At 45.0% G+C, this 23,896-nt stretch overlaps 1 long non-coding RNA gene across 1 annotated transcript; it reads left to right on the top strand.

The window, feature by feature from the left end:
• Nucleotides 1–190: 190 nt before the first annotated feature.
• Nucleotides 191–20,510, top strand: Gm33484. Its single transcript, XR_381437.2, has 3 exons — nt 191–421; nt 2,085–2,182; nt 20,392–20,510. It is a non-coding gene; the product is annotated as a predicted gene, 33484 (long non-coding RNA).
• Nucleotides 20,511–23,896: the final 3,386 nt, after the last annotated feature.

Genomic DNA, 23,896 nt, shown 5'->3' with positions numbered 1-23,896 from the left:
TATTTTTTATTTGTGATTTGTTTGGTTTTGAGACAAAGTCTCACTGTGTATTTTAAGCAGCTCTCAAACTCACAGTCCTCCTGCCTTAGCTTGTCAAGTGCTGGGACTATAGGCTGAAGTCACCACGGTTGGAGCTGACAGCCTGCAGGAGAATAAATACACTCTTTCTTTTGAGACAGGTGCTCATGTAATCCAATCTGGACTAGAATCTCCGTGGATGACCTTGAACTGTGTACCACCATGCCTGGCTAATGAGCTTACCCTCTTAAAGGAAAGACAGCTGATCAGCACATGGAACACTACCCAGGTCAAAATCAACCCTCCACCAATGCCTCAACGTGGCTGAACTCAGTTTTTTCTGCCATTCCCTAGACCCAGCGATTTCTAAGGAGAGTAATCAAACCACCACGGTACATCCAAGGTACCTATGAGCCTGGCTGGTTTTAGGTAGCCACAATCCTGGAAGGGACTGGGAACAGAACCAAATTGGGTGGGCAGCTCCTCCTGCATGCCTAGGAGCTCGGAGCTCTTTCTGTCAAGGTATTTCTCTGCCTGGTTGGGAGGGGTAGGAGAGTGAGCCCAGGACAATCTGGCCTCTCCCTTCTCTTTCCATAATGCTCTTCCATTGAGGCTAATGGGATGGGACCCAGCTAGGCTTTGTTGGCCCATTCAGTTAAGAATGTTGGCAGAGATGTCATCTAGGGGACACTCTAGGCTTGCAAGCAAAGCTATACCCTATTTTTATTTTTTAACACCTCCAGTATTCTAATTCCTATAGGAAGCCAGTTAAGTGTGTGCTAAGAGTACAACCACAGGCATGCTTAAAATATTGATCTTAGTTTTATATGTGTGCTTGCCTGCATGTGTTTAGGTATACCATTTGTAAACAATGCCTATGGGGATCCAGAAGAGGGCATCAGATCCCCTGGACCAGGAGTTACAAACAATTGTGTGCTGCTGTGTGGGTGCTGGGAATCAAACCTGGGCTCTCTGTAAGAGTAGCCATTACTCCTAACTACCAATTCATTTCTTGAGCCTTAGAAACACACTTTAAAAGAGTAAAACAATAACTCCTTCCAACAGACTCTGGAAAATGCAGAGTACCCCGAGGAGCTTGCAGGCAGCTTTTCCCTAGAGAAATGTTAGAAGCACAGTTAGGCTTGACCACCCCTGATCTAGAGGCCTGCTGCTGTGTGCCTGTTCTCTTAGAAACATGATTGCTAAGGCAGGTTAGATGGCTCTGTGGTTAAAGGTGTCTGCTGCCAAGCCTGACAACTTGAGTTCTATGCTTGAGACTCATGGCGGATGGAGAACTGACTTCTGTAAGTTATCCTCTGGCCTTCACACTCAAGCACAAGTGTGAACACACACACACGAACACACACATACACACACACACGGTGTAATTAAAATGGTAATTACTGAAATGTTCTCTCAGTATATTTTAGGCAGCATATACACAGACAATACATCTGCAAAGCAGACAGGGTGTGCATTACTACTGCCTGCCGTGATAGGGTTTGCAAAGGACGTATGTCCAGGACACTGGAGAAGGGACCATGCAAACCTTAGTATCTTCCACAATACAGTGCACTAGTCCAACACACAGTAGGCTGTCTTTCAGCTGGACATGTATATGGCCATTTCCTTGGCAATGCAAATGAAGCCCACAAAATGTGGGAAATTGTGGCAGAAATGTGCTGTTTCTATTTACAGAGCTCAGTTTACTCTTAAGTTCCCATTGTTCCAGCGTCCTTCTGTATTCATAGCTGGGTCTCAATAGCTTGTCTAAACTGATTGCACTGCTGAGGGGCCGATTCTAGTCACTGTCATGTTCTGGCAGAAAAATCCCAAGTTTGGAGTCTTTCAATACGGACACAGCCATGCTAAATTAGCTGAGAAGAATCTTAGACTTTTGGATTTCTTACAACTGGCAAAATAATCCAAAAATACCATCAAAGTTTGTATAGGACATCCACCTGCATCCACTCTAGGGAAAACTATTTCAGGCAGTCTTGCCTGTACCACTCTGGGTTTCTGGACAGTGTACTTTTTCTTCCTTGTATGCACCAATGCAACAGCAGAGGTCTCTTGGGATACCTTCAACGTGACAGAAACATGACAGAGACTCCAGCAAAGAGGCAGCACCACCTTTTAGAGATCAGGAGGTTCCCGTCTTCAGGTACTGCGGGTTCTGGGGGTTCAGTGGTTATGCTAGTCAGTCTCCCAAGTAGTGCTGGACGTTTGTCTCCTGTGTTCACACCCCACGAGGTCACTTGACTTAAGTGTTGCCATCACATAGCGGCCACGGACAGTCTCAGCACTTAGTGTTGCTCACTGTCACAGAAGCAACGCTGGGTTTTCATCCTTCATGACCAAGCCTGTGTCAGTTTCTGCTGCTGACATCATGACAGACAGATGTGTACCAAGTGTTGGCAGATGCCACCAAGATGCTCCCAAATTCTCTGCTGTTTGGACTTTGCCTGGCCACTCTCTAGCTGGACTGATGAAATGTCACAGCCAAGATCAGGACGATAGAGTTGGAGTCTTGGCTTGGCCATTTACCAGCCATCCTGACCCGGTCTCTCTGAGCCATAGATTCTTATTAACTTTGATGAGAATTTTGGAGCCTGAAGCACTAGAATTTAGAGCCACAAAGCAGCTACACATACTATCATTCTTTCTAGAAGCATAGCCGTTCTTTTTATAAATTGTAGCTAGAAGTAATATTTTTATTACCCCTCATCATATGGGTAGAGACCAGATGGGAACACAGTGGTGGCTTAATTAGTTTGCCCTCTCCTAAATTAGATGGGAGAGCCATATCACAGTGCTGACAGGTACTGATCTTAGGAAGAACATAGCTGTTCCTCTCTCTCTCTCTCTCTCTCTTGTTATTAAACGCGTTCTCACGCCCGGCCAGGAAGAACACAGCAAACCAGAATCTTCTGCGGCAAAACTTTATTGCTTACATCTTCAGGAGCAAGAGTGTAAGAAGCAAGAGAGAGAGAAAACGAAACCCCGTCCCTATTAAGGAGAATTATCCTTCGCCTAGGACGTGTCACTCCCTGATTGGCTGCAGCCCATCGGCCGAGTTGACGTCACGGGGAAGGCAGAGCACATGGAGTGGAGAACCACCCTCGGCACATGCGCAGATTATTTGTTTACCACTTAGAACACAGCTGTCAGCGCCATCTTGTAAAGGCGAATGTGGGCGCGGCTCCCAACATCTCCCCCTATCCTTTTAATAAGAGCAAATAGGCCACCCATATTAATGAGAGTGGAGATAGAGGTCAAATCCCCAGTGTGTAGGTAAAGGAGCCATGTACAGGATTAGCTCTTAGGCTCACAGGCTTTTACCCAGAGCAACCCTGACCTGCTCCCGTGTCGTTTTGCCTGGAGAGAAGGACACTTGGACACTCAACCTTCTTGAAAGATGACATGTCTCCCTAGAATAGGCTCATATATGCCGCAGAGCCTTTCTACTGCAGTGCTTAGCCGTGCAACTCTCTCGGGCTGCTGAAGCACACTCACTCTATCCCGTGCAATGAGACTAGCCTCATGGGATATAAGAGCTGAGTGGCCAGCGACCTATTGCCTAAGCATAGATATATCAGGGGAAGCTCCATGTTCTAGTCCTGCAAGCGCCTGGGCAATAACCACCTTGTCTCTCCTAGTTTGGGCCTTAAGCTTACAGACCAATCAAAGAAGCAACACTAATCCACAGCAAAGTGTATCTCCAAATAATATTAATCCCACCCATTTTTTAAAGAAAGAAAATGCTGAGGAGATCCAATTGGGTAATCCTTTGGTCAGCGACAGGTCCAAGCGCGTGGAGTTGACCTGAAGTCTCAATTCCCGAAGGGATCTGTTCAAATTCAGCCGTCCAATTCTGTAACATATACTGAAAAAGACTTTTTGACAAATTAGCTGTCCTAGTAAATTTAACATACTGAATGGAAGTAACACACAATCCCGGAAACTTTTGTTTACACCCCAGCTGAGTTATTTGTCATAATACATCTAGTTGTATCTGGACAAGATCTATGAGTTGATTAACCAGCATGAGACCTCTCTGTATCTTGACATTAGCTGAGGCCTGTTTATCTATGACTGTAGTCACTGAGGCTGACAAAGTGTTAATGGTGTCAGTCGTCTGGACCTGTCCAGACAGAGCCAAGGCTGTCTGAATCAAGGCTAAACCCAGTTCCCAGTTAGTGGTAAAAAAGCAGGAGAATACTTGAGCATTATACATCACCGTCATTGGGAGTGGAAATGTCGACATTATCCCCCAACGCTGCTCTCTTTTTATTATTGACGCCCTGGACATCACCAAGACGAGGGACATCAGTATTCCCTTGGTCAGTCTGGATTTTTCGGGTGAGTCTTTCTGGTATCCAAAATGGGTTGTCTTCATTCTGTGGGAAAACACAGATAGCTCCCCTGGATCTTATCAAAATAGGATCCGGGCCATACCATTTATTATCAAGGACATTTTTCCATTTAACCATCTCATTGGGCCTATCTGGCTCTGTACAATGACGTTCAGCCGCAGTATGGCCATGAGCATCAATATTTAAAAAATTGAGTGTAAAGAGTGCCAAAGACACAGACACTCTTGGTGCTCGGGGTAAAATCTCTTCAAAAGTTCCCCTCTTCTGTTTTATAAGATAGGCTTTGAGGGTGCGATGCGCACGCTCAACAATACCCTGTCCTTGAGGGTTGTATGGAAGTCCAGTCAGGTGGGTTACGTCCATCTGACGGCAGAACTGCTGAAATTTTTGAGACGTATAAGCTGGTCCATTATCAGTCTTAAGGAGTTTGGGTTTCCCCCAAGCACTCCATGCCTCAAGACAATGTTGAATCACATGTGAGGCTTTTTCTCCGGTTAACGGAGAAGCAAACATGATGCCAGAACATGTGTCAATGGACACATGGAGATATTGAAGTTTTCCAAAGGAAGAAACATGTGTAACATCCATTTGCCAGACCTGTAGAGGTCGAATACCACGTGGGTTAATTCCCACATGAGGAACTGGCAAGAACTCACAGCAGCTTTGACATTGAGTAACAATGTCACGGGCTTCTTTTCTTGTCAAGGAGAAACGACTGCGTAATGTTTCAGCCGTCACATGAAAATTGTTATGAAAATTTCTTGCAGCCTCTACCGGGGATGATAGGGCAGCAGCCACCACTTTAGTGGCCTTATCTGCCAAATCATTTCCCAGAGCCATGGGGCCAGGTAGGCCTGAATGGGCTCTAACATGAGTAATATAAACAGGAAATCTTCTAGATAACAAAACTAATTGTATCTGCTGAAAAATATTGGCAACTCTACTGGAAGGCTTAATCACTCCAGCCACTTCTAAAAGATTTACTGCATTAACCACATAACAGGAATCTGACACAATATTAAGGGGTTCTAAAAAGGTTTTTAAAACTTCTAAGACCACTAAACATTCTACCACTTGAGGTGAATTTTCATTATATTGTTTGGATACCACTTTACCATTAGCCACATAGGCACCTATGCCAGTTTTTGATCCATCAGTATATACCACAATCCCATTTTTAAGTGGGTTTCTTCTAAACATGTAAATATTGATTTCTCTCAAAGGAGGAAATATGCGTGACATCCATTTGTCAGACCTGTAATGGCCTGACGCCACGAGGGTTTACCCCTACGTGAGTAGATAAAATTTGACAACAATCTAAAGGCATTATTAAGTAATCAGAATCATTTTCTAGTAGAACCAATCCCTCTTGCAGCTCTAGGAATACCAGAGGAAGAAAAAACAGCCATGTAGGCTTGGCAAAATTATTAGTTGAGCTATTTTGTCCCCTTGTGATATAGAAAAGACAACTTGAGGACAAGAACAGAGAACCTGAAGTTCCCCTTTATAATCTTGATCTACAACTCCAGGGTGGACAATAAGACCTTGTAGGCTGCAAGAGCCTGCCTCTGTCATTATTGTCCAGTGGCTTCACCTGCTCGGGAGAGCGCCTTCCAGGCCCTAATAGCCTTTTCATCTGATTCAGAACTATTAAAAACTGGCTCCTTGAGCTCACCTAGTGATGAGTAGAGGCTCCTTCTCCTAGAAGCCTCCGCTGATTGATCTTTTTTCTTTTCTTTTTCCTTCTCCTTCCTTCTAATCTCTCCCCAGGTATTCTTACCTGACCTAAACTTTTCCTCAGGTTCAAGACCCGTGGAAAGGCCTGTATGCTTATTTTGTGTACCATATTTTCTCTTTGCTCCTACTCTCTCTCCCCGCTTTACTTCTGATAGATTGTCCTGAATTTCATCTAGAATCCGCCCTGCCTTAACCACTTGATAACATGTGAAAAGGAACAAAAGGGCTTCTAACACTAGAGAAAATTCAAGGCCAAACATACCTTATAAAGCTATTTTCCACTTTACTTCTGATAGACTGTCTTGAATTTCCTTAGAAAGTTCAAGGCCAGGCTTACCTCGTAAAGCTATACTTACGGGTTACCGCCGTTCCCCAGCTGAAAAGTTCTGAATTCATGTAGTTGAATCCTTCTTAACAGTCTGCTTTACGGGAACCTTTATTACCGCGACCCGCAGTTCTGGTTCTGGAATGAGGGATCTTCCTTGCGCCAGTCCCGAGTTTTTTCTCGTCCCGGAATTCGGCACCAATTGTTATTAAACGCGTTCTCACGCCCGGCCAGGAAGAACACAGCAAACCAGAATCTTCTGCGGCAAAACTTTATTGCTTACATCTTCAGGAGCAAGAGTGTAAGAAGCAAGAGAGAGAGAAAACGAAACCCCGTCCCTATTAAGGAGAATTATCCTTCGCCTAGGACGTGTCACTCCCTGATTGGCTGCAGCCCATCGGCCGAGTTGACGTCACGGGGAAGGCAGAGCACATGGAGTGGAGAACCACCCTCGGCACATGCGCAGATTATTTGTTTACCACTTAGAACACAGCTGTCAGCGCCATCTTGTAAAGGCGAATGTGGGCGCGGCTCCCAACACTCTCTCTGTAATATATATTCTATGACTGTTGAGAGCTGGTTCTACCCCTCCACTATAGATTCTGAGGGTCAAGTCCAGATCATCAGGTTGGTGTGACAAGTGCTTTTACCCAGTAAGCAATCTCACTGGATGTCAAGTCTCTCAGTTATTATTATTATTATTATTATTATTATTATTATTATTATTATTATTATTTTTTGTCCAATGTATCAGCTGGTTGGGCACCGTGTTGGATAAAGAGTTTGCCCAGTGGAGCAGGCCATGCATTCATCTGTCAGAACACTGAAAGCGCCTCGTCTAGAGGCTGGTGGCTGGTAGAGACCCGCTTCGGCTGACTGATCAGTCTGTGCTGATTGTTAACCCCTTCAACTCTAACGGGTTTAACTGTTCTAATCTTCAGCCCGTGTAACCTCACATTCCCCAGTGAGTGATGAGAAAGCCACCTTTAAGAGCTTTGTTACAATCTGCAGTTTATATTTGTTCTAGATTATTATGACAATCAAAAAAGAAAGAAAGAAAGAAAGAAAGAAAGAAAGAAAGAAAGAAAGAAAGAGAGAGAAAAAAAGAAAGAAAGAAAATGAACGCTCTTGCCATTTCTTTCTGCGCTATCAACTATCTCAAGTCTGGGCAGCAGCACTGGGTACCAGGCCTGTCACAATTACCAGTGTGTATGAGCCCCTGGTGTCTCATGCTTGTGCCAATGGCCAGTCTTATTAGAAGCAGTTTTCGTAAGTTTTCTGAGGGTGAAACTGTATCTTGTTGTTACAGTGAGATCCCCAACCCGGTTACTATAAAGTAGAGAATAGCTTGATACCCATTGGCAATTGGTACACTCCTTTCTCTGTGTGTTCTTAGCTCTTTTTTCCCCTGAACTTCGATTTTGTAAGTAGTGTGCCTTGAAGATATTTTTATATCTATGTACAAGCTCTGTATATCTATGTACAATGCATGGACATTACTTTGTAGTGGTCGGAATGAGAAATGCTCCCTGCAGGTTCATGGACTTGGGCAGGAGGTGTCTGTCGGTGCTGCTGTTTAGTATGATTGTGGAACCCTTAGGAGGTGGAGACTCGTTGGGGGACATATATGACCCAGGGCAGGGCTTAGAAGGTGTATAGCCTCACTCCACTTCCTGTTTCCTGCCCCACTTCCTGTTTCCTCTCTTCTGTTTTTTGAGTGTGGATAGAAAGGTTCAGCCAGCTTCCTGCCTCACCTGTCTTCCCCACCTGTGGCCATGCCCTTCTTGGCAGGGTGGACTCTCTCAGGAACTGTAAACCAAAGTAAGTTCCTACACTGCTGCTGTTTGCTGACATATTCTATCCCAGCAATGAAATGTAACTACAAATATGGTTTGTTTAATCAGGTCTTTGTTCCTCCTCCTTCTCCTCTTCCTCCTCTTCTTCTTTTGTACAAATATTGCTTTACTTGATATAATTTAGTGGGTATATCCACAGACAAATTTCTTTGTAGGAGATAAATTATAGAGCAAAAAGTACTAAGTTTTATGTTTCAAGAGATATCGTTAAACATTTCTGAAACCTTGTGCCACTTTATGCTCTCCCACTGACAAATGCCACATCTGTTGTAATTTGTGTCAGGAAAGAGCTATTTGTACTTTCCAAGTGACACTGTTGTAACTGTTCCTAGTGTTTCTATTTTCTGTTGGTATAACAAAATACCTGAAGGTGGAAACTTCACAGAGAGATTACGTTTATTCAGCCTTCAGTTTTGGAGGCTGGAAAGCCAGGATTCTTTGTCCTTTGATGGGTGACCTCATAACAAGCATCACCACGGAGAGAAGACCTATGGCAGAAATCACATAAGAGACCAGAAGCTTGAACGAGCCAAGGCCAACTTGCCCTCTTTATAACCAGAGACCCCAGAACAGCATCCATCCTTCCCGAGGACAGCATCCCCACCTTCAGCCCAGGCTCTTAAGGCTTCCACAGCCTCAAACCCAGCACTCCGGAGACTCAGCTCCAGCTGGTGGGCTTTGGAGGCCACAGTCAGACATTATCCAACTACAGCACATCACCATACCATTGCTGCAATGCTTTCACCCTGGTTCTCACAAGCAGCGGGTGAGATGGTCCTCCGCCACTGCCTCACTTCTCACTGAAGCTTGGGGAAAGTTTGTTGTTGTTGTTGTTGTTGTTGTTGTTGTTGTTGTTGTTGTTGTTGCCCTGCCTTCATTTCCCCACCCAACTCCACAGGAATCTATTTCCTTATCCCACCATGTTGAGTTAGACATGGGACTCCTCTGGGTAGAGATCTAAATTCAGTTACATGGCTTAGCTCGAGCATCCCATTGCCCTTGAGGTGAGTGTACTCGAGCTGGTTCAGGTTTCAGAATGACGCTCACAGTGCCCTGTAAGAACTGGATCTACAGCCCAATTCGACCACCTTGGCTGAGCCCCAGATCTGAGAGTGAGAGAGACATGCCCATTGGGGTACATCACTGAGAGTTGAGGTTTGTTTTGTTATACAGTATGATCAGAGGATTACTGCATGAAAGCTACTTATGAATTTTGTTGGTACTGGCAATTGTGCCGTGTGCTTTGACTTTGAGACAGGGCCTTACTAAATTGTTCCTTCTGCCCTTGAATGTGTTCTGTATCTAAGACAGACCTTGAACCTGTGATCCTCCTTCTGTAGCCTTATGAGTAGCTGGAATTTCAGGACTGTGCCACCAGATTCAACATCGCTGCTGTATTTTAAAACACTGTATATGTGTAAACACACATGTACAATTTTATAGATATACCTAGAATTTATAATTGTTATAAAGGTTTCCATGTTTTTTTCCTTTTTCCTTGTTAAGGCAGTTACTCTGTCTTTATTCTCCTATCCACAGAAACCCCCTTCCCTTTTCAAGTAACGCATGCTGTCAACCTACTGTGTGCCTGCCCATTCTTACTCTGCTGGCTAGCTTTTTGTTTATTTGACACAGATTAGACTCATCTAAAAGGAAGTCTCCACTGAGAAAGATCCGGCTGTGGGTGGGCCTGTACAGCGTTTTCTTAGTTAATGACTAATGGGGAGGGTCCAGCCCACTGTGGGCTGTTTCACCCCTGGGCTGTGGCTGTGGGTGCTATAAGAGGGAGCCATGAGAAGCCAACCAGTAAACACCACTCCTCCAGAGCCTCTGCAGAGCTCCTGGCTCCAGGTTCCCACCCACCCTACATTCCTGCCCTGACTTCCTTCTATGCTAAACAGTGATGTGGAATTGTAAGAAAAATAAACTCTGCTGGTCATGGTGTTTCACATTAGTAATAGAAATCCTAAGACACCTTTACTTATATTCCTATATATTCATTTAAAATAACAAACACAGCAGGTGATAGCCAACTAGCTGAAACATTCAATATTACTATATCACTGTATGCTACACACACACACACATCTGACATTTTGTGCTTTCCATAGTGGCACAAAATTATGAACATTGTTGCTTTCTTATTATTCTTACAAAGAAACATCTCAGGCCTTAAATTCCAGTGTGACATGCATGGCTTTCTCACTTATCATGGCTGCTGTATGGAGCCATAATCAAACCAGCCTGATATGTCAACATTTGGTCCACAATGCTGTGTCCCTAAGGCATCCATCTGGTCCCAGGGATGGTGGGCTGATGATGGGTGGTGCATTTTGCTATATGGTGCCAGCTTCTTGTGTTCAAATGTGACAATTCACATTCATAACTGCCAACAGCATTTAGGAAACTATTTCCTTCTTCCACACTCCAAGAAATAAGTAAGTGGCTTTCTGGGTTTTGTCAACTATATAGGCAAAAGCAATCCTCTGAAACTGTGTACCGGGAATTTCGGTATCTTTGCTTATTCTAGTGTGCTATCTCAACCTTGTTAATATCTGCAAGGGTTTTTTTTTTTTTTTTTTTTGGATATTGATCTTAACCATACATTGAATTTTTTTTTTACTCTAGTATTTGTCCACTGATTTTGTTTAGGTTCTTGTTTGCCTCTGGCCCAGCTCCCATTTTCCATGTCTCTCCCCTAATCTCATCTCCTCTCTTTTTCTTTCCTTTCCACCTGCTTCAGTGTGGCCACTTTTCTTCCCCTTTGTTTTGTTCAGTCAGCTCTCGCTTCTCTCTGTCCTTACCTCCTCTTGTCTCTAGCTCCCTGTGTTGATTTTAAGTGCAGAGAGCCTGGCTTGTGTCATCTATACAGCTGTGAAAGACTAAAGGTGACTGGAGCAGACACAAAGAGGCACCAAATTCTCAATTCTCAGAACTGGGTTGAGACTTTGAGAAGGTTTCCTTTTTCATGGAGAACCACCCCTAGGCCTCCTGGAGAGCCTAATCCCATAGGTCTGGTGTAGGATGCAGATGGTGTGTGTGTGTGTGTGTGTGTGTGTGTGTGTGTGTGTGTGTGTGTGTGTGCAGGACATTCCAGTACAGTACACAGTTAAGACCAACAACCTGTAAATGAGGATTGGAATGGGGGAACTGGGCTGTTGATCCCCAGTGTCCGTACCTTGCTTAGAAGACTGAAATCCAGGTTGTTGAAGTCCCAGGTGACTTGCTCCAACAGCTGTACAGCTCAGCTCAGTGCAGGACAGTCTGAGTCTGCAGGTCCATCTGGGCAGGACCTGTTCAAAAGGCAGCACAGCTGAAGTACTCCAGGTGGCCAGAAGGTGGCAGTGTAGTCGTGTGATACTCAGGCGACCTGCTGGCCCGGAGGATGCTAAAGCCAGACTGGCAAACCGTGAGGTGGGAGGGATTCTCTGGCCCTCTGACGACCAAGTTCACCCAGCATCTATTGAAGTGAGCTATCTCATGTCAAATACTCTCATTTAATCTTCATGGAAGCCCCAAATAAGGCACATTATTTCTCATCTACCAAACGGGGAAGGTAATTTCTTTGTATTCAGCTACAGTTACTGTATGTACTGCTTCCTCCAGTGTCAGCATATTAACACAAGAGACACTCCATTCATTAGTTCATTCATGCTGATCATTCCTTCCCTGCCCTTCTGTCCTCTACCCCTTCCAGGGACAGCAACGATAACTGCGTTAACCAAGGAAACGCAACGTCCATAGTTGTTCGCACTTTAACAGGTCACTGAGGAAGCAAATAACGGTTGGATCATGATGACATAAAAGCCCTGAGGTGGCCTCTGACACACAGCTAGGACAAAGGTCACACTGAATATCTGTGGACCCAGTGCGGGACCTTACTTGGCTAATGTGACATTACTGGATGATCCCTCACAGCAGTTTTCCAGGGGACATGGCTCTACAGATTCTCACCGTCTCTATGGCTCCTTTTCCTTGCATCTATCTTCATGCTTCCCTTGGCCATCAAAGGGCTGTGCCAGGCTGGTGGCCACTGAGAGAGGAGGGCTTCCCAACTCATCTCCTTCCTCTAGCTCTGCCTCTCTCCTGGTGTCAGCATCATCATCACACAGGCCACAGTAGCCCAGGCTCTCACACCTACCTGTGCTAAGTCCATCCATCTGTCTATCCATCCACCTGTCTGTCCATTTGTCCATCCACCTGTTCATGTGTCCATTCTTTATCCACGCATCCATCGGCCCTCCATCCATCCACTCAGATGCTTCCAGCATCCAGCCAAGGCCTGAGTTTGCCAAGGCTAAATTTAACCCGCAGCTGCCTCATCAGATGCTGGATATTTTCAGTGAGGAGTCTCGGGCCGCTGAGCTGGAAGCCTCTGAGGGCTGCTGGCCAGAGCTTACACCCGTGCTTTGGGTTGAGCTCAGCATCCAGGCTGTTTCGAGAACTTGTCTCTTCCACTCTCTTCCTTTTAATTTTTAAAGAGATATTGTAATGCTATCATTTCCTCCTTTCCTTTCCTCCCTCTAAACCTTCTCATGAACCTCTCCCAAAGATGGAACGAGCAACAGCCGAGAGCCAAAGAGTCAAGTGACTTAGAGAAGCGGATTCTACCCCACCCCCACAGCACTGATGGTACCGGCACCCCTCACAGCCCGCAGAGCTAGACTTCAGGCGAGTCTCTGGTGGTTGTGATGCCTGAGGGACTAAGCTTTGTAAACCTGTCTTCTGCTATCCCATTGCTGGGACTAAACACCAAGTACTAACTAGGTTTAGGTATTTTATAGAGAGCCTTTTATTTAAGACATCAAAGATTGGACTCATCCCTCAGTCCCCTCACATCCACCCTGATGGAAACTGAGGCAAGATGAGAGCAAGTGACAGAAGGACAGCTCTACACTGTCACCTGCACACTGTCACCTGCACCCTGTCACCTCCACCCTGTCACCTCCACCCTGTCACCTGCATAGTCACCTGCACACTGTCACCTCCATACTGTCACCTGCACCCTGTCACTTGCACCCTGTCACCTACACCTTGTCACCTGCACACTGTCACCTGCACCCTGTCACCTGCACCCTGTCACTTGTACCCTGTCACCTGCACTCTGACACCTGTACTCTGTTACCTGCACACCGTCACTTGCACACTGTCACCTGCACACTGTCACCTGTACCCTGCCATCTCCACACTGTCACCTGCACCCTGTAACCTCCACACTGTCACCTGCAGCAGCCTGAGTTCTCTTTATAGACCACCACGGGGGGGGGGGGGGGAAACCCTGATCCTGGGCTGCCACCTGGGCAGGAATTTCAGGATGAGCCAATAGGAGACAGAGTTGGAATTTACTAAAAGCAAAAAGGAGGGCAGCTGGGGAGGAAACACAGGTGTGGGCTGCTCACAAAGGAGTCGGGTTTCAAGAGTCCTCCTGGTGACTATGTCTGGGTTCTGGAAGCGTCTGGGGTTCGCTGCTCAGCAGGTTCCTAAGGGACACTCCCCTCCCCTACCTCTCCACTCTTGAGATTAGAAGTTGGCACTGAAGGTGCCTTTGGTGGGATTGCAATCCAGTAAGGCGCCAGGAGGAGCCCCGTAGATTGCACAAAGGGTTTGTTTAGGACCCATCTTTTCCTGTTAAGTGTGGTTTCTGGTGAGAGCCTAGGAAACCACAGGTTTGCAGGTGAGGTTTGCAAGGCCTTAAATGGATGTCATTGGCTGTGTTGTCATCCTCGACTCTCAGCTGGTGAGAGGCTTCACCCAGCTTCTGAGCTGAAGGGCACCTTTCATGTCCACGTTCCTTAAGCTTCTGTCCTCCCTCAACAACACAGAAGTCTACCACTTCAGTGGCCAGAGATCCCACCGCTGTATAGAAAATAGGGCAGGAGGCGGGACTCATATGCAAGGTCTGTTGCATCATGGGGATAATGACATTAAACTAGTACTGTCCGTGTCTTCCAAAGTATAATTTGCTAATGTAGCAGATGGCTCCATCACAAGCTGTAATTTGTCCCCAAAGACTCCCAATGCATGTGGCTTCCTAGAGTCAGTAATTAGCCTTGGCAATTAAAGATTAAAATCAGCATAATGTTGTTTAACTATGCCCCCTAAGCAAGCCATAGCATTTGAAGAATTTCTAGGTATGGCAATATACATTTGAAAAACTGTTAACTAGATAGACTGATAATTTGAAAGTCAACTCAAGACCCACTCTGCAGATCTGTGTTTGTATACTCGCATTACTATCTCAGCTATTTTTTGCATGTATATGTGTATGATGTGGCTGTGTGTATGTTTCCAAATGTGGGTGTGAGTACATGCGTGCGTGCTGTTGAGTGTGCACTTGTGGGAGGGTGCACGTGGAGGCCAGAGACTGACAGAAGATGTCTTCAGTTGCTCACCACGTTATCTTTTGAGACATGGTCCCTCACTTGAATCCAGAGGTCATCAGTCCAGCTAGTGAAGCCAGCCAGCTTGCTCTGGGGACCTGGTCTTCACTCCATGAGTCATGGCATTACAAGGGTCAGCATGCCTACCTGGGGGATAGGGATGCGCAGGGTCTGAAAGCAGGCCCCTTACTCCCTGGGCCGTCTCTTTAGCCCATGTATCCCAAGTGTTCACCCTTACCTAATTTTATTACATTTTAAGATTTAATCTTATTAAAAATAAGATTTAATTTGTGGGAAGTGGGGACCGCTGGTTGTCTTTGCCACTGTTGGTCCCTGCTACTCCTTATGCTCAACTTTATCGTTGGTTCATATCTGTCACTCTTGTCACTTTGTATACAGAACGCATCTCAATTTTGTCTTTTAATGGATTAATCACACTTATATTCAATGAGTTATTACCTCTTTTTTTTTAAAGATTAATTATTTTATTTATTTATGTCCCAAATGTTGCCTTCCCTCATTGCCCACCTCCCAGAGCTCTTCACCACCCCCCTCCTCTTTGCCTCTGAGACGGTGCTGCCCCCTTCCCCTACCCCGGCAACCCCCTCTCCTACTTCTTCTTTTTTTTTTAACTTTATTTTTGTGTCTGTATATTAATAGAACAAAATAGTGGGCTTCACAATGTCATTTTGATACCTTCATTTCTTCCATTTTTGCTTGTCTTTTGAGACAAGATCTCTTTACATAGTTCTGGCTGTCCTGGCACTCACTTTGTAGACCAGGTTGGCCTTGAACTCAGATCAGCCTACTTCTGCTGCCTAAGTGCTAGGATTAAAGTGTGCACTGCTACCCCTGGTGTGTGTGCGTTTCTATACTTTGTTTGATTTTACTTTGCTTATGCCTCTTATCCTGTGTACTACTTTACATGGCTTGATCAAGTAGCCATTTATTCCCTTTCTTCCATTAATTTCCATGGCTTCAGTAGAGTATAACTGCTATAACATAAACAGCTGCTTAAAGTCTGTATACAGGGCTGGTGAGATGGCTCAGTCAGTAAAAGCGCTGGCCACACGAGCCCGGGAGCGTGGGTTTGATCCCGGGAACTGAAGGAGAGAACCAGCTTTGGAGATGTGCCTTCTGACCACGTGCGTGCCCCGGCACTGCGGTGTCTGAGTAGCCACATCCCCAGGCCCTGCTATGGAGCAGCAGCTTCCTCTGTGTAGCTCTGGCTGCACGTGACATCGCCCCTCCCCCCACCTCCGCCTCCTGAGTGCTGGCATTGCACTGCAGACCTTTATATCCAGCTTTACTTTCAATGTTGACATATTTTCCCAGGGTGTAAACAATATCTCTTCCTTCAGTACTTCAAATATTGCTTCATATTTTTCTTATTTGCATTACCTCCAATAATAACCAAAAAAAAAGGTCAAAATATTTACTATCACACCCTAAATATAAAGCTCTTTTTTTCATCTGTGGCTGATCTTAGGACATTTTATCTTATATATGTATTTCTAGAAGATTGGCTGTGCAATGTTGTCTTAGTCAGGATTTCTATTCCTGCACAAACATCTTGATCAAGAAGCAAGTTGGGGAGGAAAGGGTTTATTCAGCTTAAACTTCCATATCGCTGTTCATCACCAAGGAAGTCAGGACTGGAACTCAAGCAGGTCAGAAAGCAGGAGCTGATGCAGAGGCCATGGAGGGATGTTCTTTACTGGCTTGCTTCCCCTGGCTTGCTCAGCCTGCTCTCTTATAGAACCAAGACTACCAGCCCAGAGATGGTCCCACCCACAAGGGGCCTTTCCCCCTTGATCACTAATTGAGAAAATGCCTTACAGTTGAATCTCATGGAGGCATTTCCTCAACTGAAGCTCCTTTCTCTGTGATAACTCCAGCTGTGTCAAGATGACACAAAACTAGCCAGTACAAAGGTCTTGGTATAACTTTTCCATGTCTCTTGTGCTAGAGGAACGGCTCATTCTTTTAGCTACATTGTTTATATAATTTCAGGTCCTTGTCCCTGCCTTTTGGAAACTCTAATTCCACCAGGGCCCATCTGCTTTCCCACAGTTTAGCTGCTCTATTACTTAGCCACTTTGTGTGAGCCGGTGTTTCTCTATGCAGGCTCCTGTGGAACTCTTCTGTAGTGCAGTCTTGTCTAACTGTGTTTTTCCTGCCTCAGCCTCCTAAATACCAGGGTCCTGTAATTTACTTTGCAGTGAGTCTCCCTCCTGTGCCTCTTCCTTCCTTCCTTCCTTCCTTCCTTCCTTCCTTCCTTCCTTCCTTCTTTTCTTTCTTTCAATTCTTTGCTTTTGTCTTGGAAGTTACTACTGTTGTCTATACTATGTAATCTGCGTTTAGCCAAGCCAAGGCAATTTCTATTTCAATATTATGATTTTCATTTCAGAAAGTTCACCGTATCTCTTAAACATAACCACAACATTCTAGGTAACATGTTCAACACTTCCCGTGGCTTTCTGAGTGCATAGGGCTTAGCTAGAGCCACTCTAATATTTCTCTCTACTTTGGCTAGCATACCGTAGGGCTGCTGCAAAATATGTTGTACGGAGTGCTGACATAGGCTGTAGTTAAGGCTGGGCTAGTGTTCACTATGTAGCCCATGCTATCATCTAACTCATAGCTGTCTTCCTGTGTCAGCCTCCTAAGTGTGGGAATTGTAGGCAGAAGTCACCATGCTAAGCTTGTCCTACAGTGGTGGGTGGGCTTTTCACAGATTTTCCATTTTCATAGTTACACTGAACCTGGCTCTCTTTCTCAAGCTAGGGTTTTCATTTTGTTTTATTTTGGTTGGTTGGTTTGTTTGTTTGTTTGGTGTGTGTGTGTGTGTGTGTGTGTGTGTGTGTGTGTATGTGTGTGTGTGTATCTACAGAGACCAGAAGAGGATGACCCATCCTCTAGAGCTTAGTTACAGGTAGTTGTGAGGCACCTCATCTCCATCCCCTCAAGCCAGTCTTCCAACTATTCACACATGTACTGCAAGGGCATGTCCTTGTAACGTTTCGCCAGCAAAACACACTCGGACAACCGGATCCTTCTACGGCAAAGCTTTATTGCTTACTTCTCAGGAAGACCCCGAACCCGGAAAATGGTGCTGCTTAAATACCCCTCCGTGTGACGTGTCAGCTCCTGATTAGCTGCTACACCCCGGGATGGGCAGTGACTTGGCACAAATTTACTCCAGCACCTGCGCACATTGCTTGTTTACTAGTTAGGCACTGAGGAAGCCAGCTACATCTTGTAATGGCGATTGTTCACGGCTCTCCACATGGGCTGTTCAGACCCAGCTCCTCCCAGGGTTCTTTGCAGTGAGGTCTTGTCTTCCCCTCCATTCCCCAGCTGCTCTTCTCTGGGCAGCAGAGCACTTGTATAGCATAGTGTCCAGTACTGAAGACAGCAGGCTGACTCCAATAAACACATCTATGACCTCGAGGATCCCTTGATACCCAACCTGACAGGGAGGTTAAGCAGCCCTCCACAGAAATGATGCTTGCCGGGAGCAAGGAGATTTTGTGAATATGGAGTAGTTGAGAGAACCAATATCATGATTCTCCTCTTTAAAATCTTATGCAAACATTTGAGAGCCCCACTGTGTGCTTCTGGTGAGCATTCACCTTTCATTCAGAGAACAGATCACTGGGCATAGAGGCGGTGTTAACAGAAAACAAATCACAACGCAGCATCACTCAGTGCCAGGGCATGTGTACTGACTAGAGCCACAGGGACCACAGGAAGGCCAGATGCTGGCTGGCTTTGTGTTCCTCTGTGGACCTTCAGGTGTGCACTGGGGCTGAAAGAAGCAGCCTTGAAGAGGTGGCGTTTCCCAGTCTGAGAAGTGAGGTTTTAGTCACAGAATAACTCCTCCAGAGATATTGTGTAAAAGTAGAAGTGCATTCTGGGGGAATGTGCTACTTACTCTAAGTCAAAAACGATGGCCTGGAGTCAACTTCCACAGAAGTCACATGCTCCAATACCAAAATAGGAAGGAAAATATTTTGTAGGACACAGAGTATTTTTCAGAATAAATTGCGACACACACATACTTCTCGAGGCAGCTCTGACATTTGGGGCTGGGCAGGGTGTTTGCTGTAGATAAGAACACTGATATGAAGTGACTCCCTGGTTTATCTCCTTCCTTCTTCCTTCCTTTCTTCCTTCCTTCCTTCCTTCCTTCCTTCCTTTTCCCCATCCCTCTGCCCCTCTGTCCCTCTGTCCTTCTGTCTCTCTGTCCTTCCCCTGCCCTCCTTCTTTCAGTCCCTCCCTCTCTCCTTTCTTCCCTCCTTCCTGCCCTGCCCTCTCTTTCTCCCCTCTTCCTTATATAGGGGTATTTAATCGTGCTAACCTTATAGACTTAGCGTGAGTGTTAGTGAGTTTTTGCATATAAAATACTTAGAACATGTGGAGTATCATCGTTCAGTCTTCTGTGTGCTAACAGTTTAAAACAAGACTCACTGTCCACCAGCTTTTCCAGCTTCGAGAGGGCTGGGAATCAGACGCACTGTGGCTGAGTGACAGCCTTCTCATGAAGCTGCAGTCATGCGTCTGCCTGGGCTTAGGTCCCTGAAGGTGGCACTGGGACTGAAGGATTGCTGTCCAAGGCACGTCACCTAGCTGGCTAGCTGGCACTTGCTGTTGGTGTGCTCAAGTGGAGCTTTGGTGCCCTTTGTGATCCAGCTTGGGCTATCACACACTGTCACATCTCCTTTATTCTGCTCTATTTGGTGTATAGGGCACTCCACCAAGGCACAGTTCCAGGGTGGTGTCTCTCTGTTGTTGCGTGTGTGTTGTTGCATGTGTTTGTGGTGTGGATACTTCTTAGTGTGGGTGTGCATGCATGTGCTCGAGGGGGTGCATGCATGTGTGTGCTCATGCACGTGGAAGCCTGGTACTGATATTGGGGCGTTCGTACTTGATCGCTCTCCACAGTTACTTTTGTGAGAAGAGGTCTCTCCCTGAGCCTTAAACTTATTAATTCAGGTAGTCTGGCTGGTCAATGAGGTTCACAAATCTGCCTGTCTCCTCCCACCTACCCACATATCCCATGCTAGGCTGCAGCAGTGTATAGCCTCCACTGGTTCTTTACATGAGTTCTGGGAACCCTAACTTGGGCCCTTGTGCTTATGTGCTGACACTTTAGCAACTGTGCCATCCATTCCTCCAGTCCTCGGTCAGCCTGATCCTAGAACCCGGCTTCTATGCTCTTCAAGGAGATGCTACTCTTAAAGCAAGCACCCAGAGCCACCGGCCACGGGTAGACCCCACCCCAGAAATAGGCCTTCCCATATTAATTATTAATCAAGAAAACACACCACAGGCTAGCCTACATGGCTATCCAGACTGGACATTTTCTCAACTGAGGCTCTCTCTTCCAAAACAACTCTAGTTTGTGTCAAGTTGACATAAAAGTAGCCAGCAAACATCTCACAAGAGACTCATTTAGTGCCCACTATGGGGCTAGCACTATGTGCCAACAGTGATGTGAGCCTACTATTATTCTTATTTTACACCCAGACCATGAAACTTGCCTAACAGCATCTGTGATGGTTCATCTTGTGGTCAGTTTGTCTAAGTCTGTGTGGGTGGGAAAAATCCTCTCCCAGTGTGGACAGCAGCCTTGGTGTAAAATGGTTCAAGTGAGAAGCCATGCTTTTTGCCTGTCTGCCTCTGTGTCTTACTAGTGAGTGTGCCTGTCTCTGCTGCTGCCAGCCTTGCTAACATCACATCTCAGCCTCTTCAACCTCTCAGCATGGACTGAAGACCAGTGGCTCTGTGGGACACCCTCAGCCCTTCACTTGGGGACTGGGGCCACCAAAGCATCTCAGTCTCTCCACTAAGCAGGTGGCCGCTGCTGAACTATCCAGCCCTTATCATGCAAGACAATCTAATAAATCCCCTAGTGATATATGTTCATTCTGTCAGTTCTATTCCTGTAGAGAACGCCGACTAATACCAATACTACTACTACTACTACTACTACTACTACTACTACTACTACTCCGAAACAACTGCCAAGTGAAAGGGTGAGCTTTTGAGCCACAGCAGGGGGTTCAGAGCACTGTGCTTAGGCAAGAGAGATAGTCTTTCTCACACCTACAACCATAAGATTCTTTTATAGCCAGAAAGCCACAAACACACATTGAACCCCACACAATAATAGTGAGAGACTTCAACATCCCACTCTCACTAATAGGCACATTGAAACAGAAACTAAACAGAGTCACAGTGAAAATAATAGAGGTCATGAACCAAATGGATTTAACAGATAACTACAGAACATTTCACCCTAAAACAAAAGAATATACCTTCTTCTCAGCACCTCATGGTATCGTCTCAAAAATTGTCCATCTAATCAGTCACAAAAGAGGCCTCAACCGATACAAGAAGTTGAAATAATCCCATGCATCCTCTCAGATCACCATGGCCTAAGGCTGGTCTTCAATAGCAACAAAAACAACAGAAAGCCCACTTACCCATGGAAACTGAACAACTGTATACTTAATGATAACTTGGCCAGGGAAGAAATAAAGAAACTAAAGACTTTTTAGAATTTAATGAAAATGAAGGCACAACATACCCAAATTTATGGGACACAAGAAAACAGTACTAAGAGGAAAATTCATAGCACTAAGTGCCCTTGTAAAGAAATGGGAGAGATCTTACACTAACAACTTAACAGCACACCTGAATGCCCTACAACAAAAAGAAGCAAGCACACCCAAGAGGAGTAGAGAGTAGGAAATAATTAAACTCAAGGCTAAAATCAACCAAACAGAAACAAAGAGAACAGTACAAAGAATCAACAAAACCAAGAGCTGGTTCTTTGAGAAAACCAACAAGATAGATGAACCCTTAACCAAATTAACTAAAGGGCACAGAGACAGTATCCAAATTAACAAAATCAGAAATGAAAAGTGAGACATAACAAGAGAAAGTGAGGAAATTTAAAAAAATTATCAGATCCTATCACAAATTCAGATAGAAAAGATTTATAGTGTTTAAGAGCAAGAGAAAAGAAAACAAGAAAAACAGACCCAGACCATTAACAATTTTGAGGAGCCAAATAAATATGAATTCTTGGGGCCTAGTAACAACTTATTTTTAATGTAAACTTAAACACTAGTGTGCTATGCTCTGTGGACACGTTCATGATTTATTTTCAGAGGACAAAACAGGAAAGCAGTAGATGAGAGAGAGCCTGCCTCGGATCTGATCTATTTGTTTGTGTGAGAGAGTTTATTAGGAAGAGAATTAGCCAATTCCTCCAAGTATCTAAGGGTGCTCTTCAACCACTGCCCCCACTCCACCTCAAACAACAACAACAACACTTGGCCTGGAACTTAGAAGCAAAGTTTAGCTAAAAGTTAGACTCTACTCCTGTTAACATCTTTCCCAAAAGCCTCATTGAGTTGTTATAGATGCATGAAATTCCATCCTTCTGTATAGACTTTATTGTTTTTGTTTTTTAAAAGATGTTTTATTTATTTATTTATTTTGCATATTTGAGTGCTCTATCTGCATGTATGCCTTTATGCCAGAGGGGGACTCAGACCCCATTCTAGATGGTTGTGGGAATTCCCATTTGGTTCCTGAGGTCCTAAGTTCAATTTCCATGTGGTTGCTGGGAATTGAACTCAGGACCTTAGGGAGAGCAGCCAGTGCTCTTAACCATGAAGCCATCTCTCCAGCCCCTCTTGCTTTGTTTTATAAACAAGATCTTGCTATGTATCCCAGGCTGGCCTTCAATTCAAGCTCCTCATGCCACAGCCTCCCGAGTGCTAGGATTTCATAAGCGTGCACCACCACACCTGACTCAGGGTATTAATTATTTTAAAAGTTTTCAGATTTGTGAAAAATCTCGATTTTTATTTGCTCAACTGGGTCCTTATTTTTTTTCTTTGAGGAGACGATGGCATTACATTTTTTTTTTTTTGTATTATTTTACACTTTACAAGGCACCATTAGTCTGTTACCCTTGGCAGTCTTGTTAAACTCTGAGGGAAGATATTTTTATTCCATTACACTTCAGAAACTTGAGCTCTGCTTACTCCCCCTGGCTAGCACCTGGCAGAGCTGTATCCAGTACCTTTATATAGTGTCTCTTAGACCATGATCTCCTCCAAAAACTGCAGCAACTAAAACACTGAAGCAAACCTACGGATCAACTACTGCCTAAGAAAAAAGAATGGAAATGGAAAAAAAAAAAAAAAAAGAGTTAACTATCAAAGTTAACACCTGTTAGTAAAAAGTGCCTGAGAATGCAAGTTAGTTAGGTGCTAGACTTGAGACGGTATACACTCTTCTGAATGTCTAGGAAAGGCTTTTCACATGGCATAGCAGACTAATGCCATTGATTTAGGGATTCTTGAATGCAGACATAGTGCTATATATTTTACACGCAATGTTTCATTTTCTTCTTGCAATACACCTATGAAGGATAGAACCTATCACTCCCATTTTACAGGTGGTATAGCTGAGGCAGAGTAATGGATTCTGCCTACCCGCAGAGCTACCAAGAACCCGAACCTCAGTCTCCCTAAAGCTCCAGCATGGTCTTCCCTAGTTTTGTTTCAGTCTGAGAAAGTGTAGAACATTCCAGGGTCATGGTTTTAAGTCAGGAGAGCAGTGTCAAACTTTCTCGGATTGCCTGGTAATCAGCAAATGCTCTCCTCAGGAAAACTTGAACAGGGCCTTTGCACGAGGACTTTGCAGAGGGAGAGTCTGAAATATCACATTATTAGAGCTTGAGCAATAAATACACATCAAAAATTGTGACCCCCTGAGGGGGTTAGACATGTCCAAAGTTTATTTCCCTTGGTATGAAGAAAGAGCGAGGTTAGGTTAAATAGTAATTTATACTGTTGATGGTAATAAAGGAAATCAGCCTCTGGCACTGGAGCTGCCTTGGCCTTTAGACAGCTGGTCAGGTTGACAGTTGCTACTTGCTGGTTTTGTGTGATTGTCACTGTGACTGGTCTCATGTATGCAGACTGGGTCAAGCACACCCTCGGCACACACTGCCCGCACTGATCCTGGGCGCTTGTTTACACTGATCGTTCTCCTTACTCCTGCTATAAAGTATGACTGAGAACTCACCCTCATACATTCTCCTGGAGATGCTGGTCCCAGGGCTCGACCCCAGGCCCGTGCACTGTTGCAGACTTTCTACCCACATTCTGTATAAAG

The sequence above is a fragment of the Mus musculus genome, chromosome 12 (assembly GCF_000001635.26).
Source record: "Mus musculus strain C57BL/6J chromosome 12, GRCm38.p6 C57BL/6J".
Taxonomy (NCBI): domain Eukaryota; kingdom Metazoa; phylum Chordata; class Mammalia; order Rodentia; family Muridae; genus Mus; species Mus musculus.
This window is presented reverse-complemented; position numbering and strand designations above follow the sequence as displayed.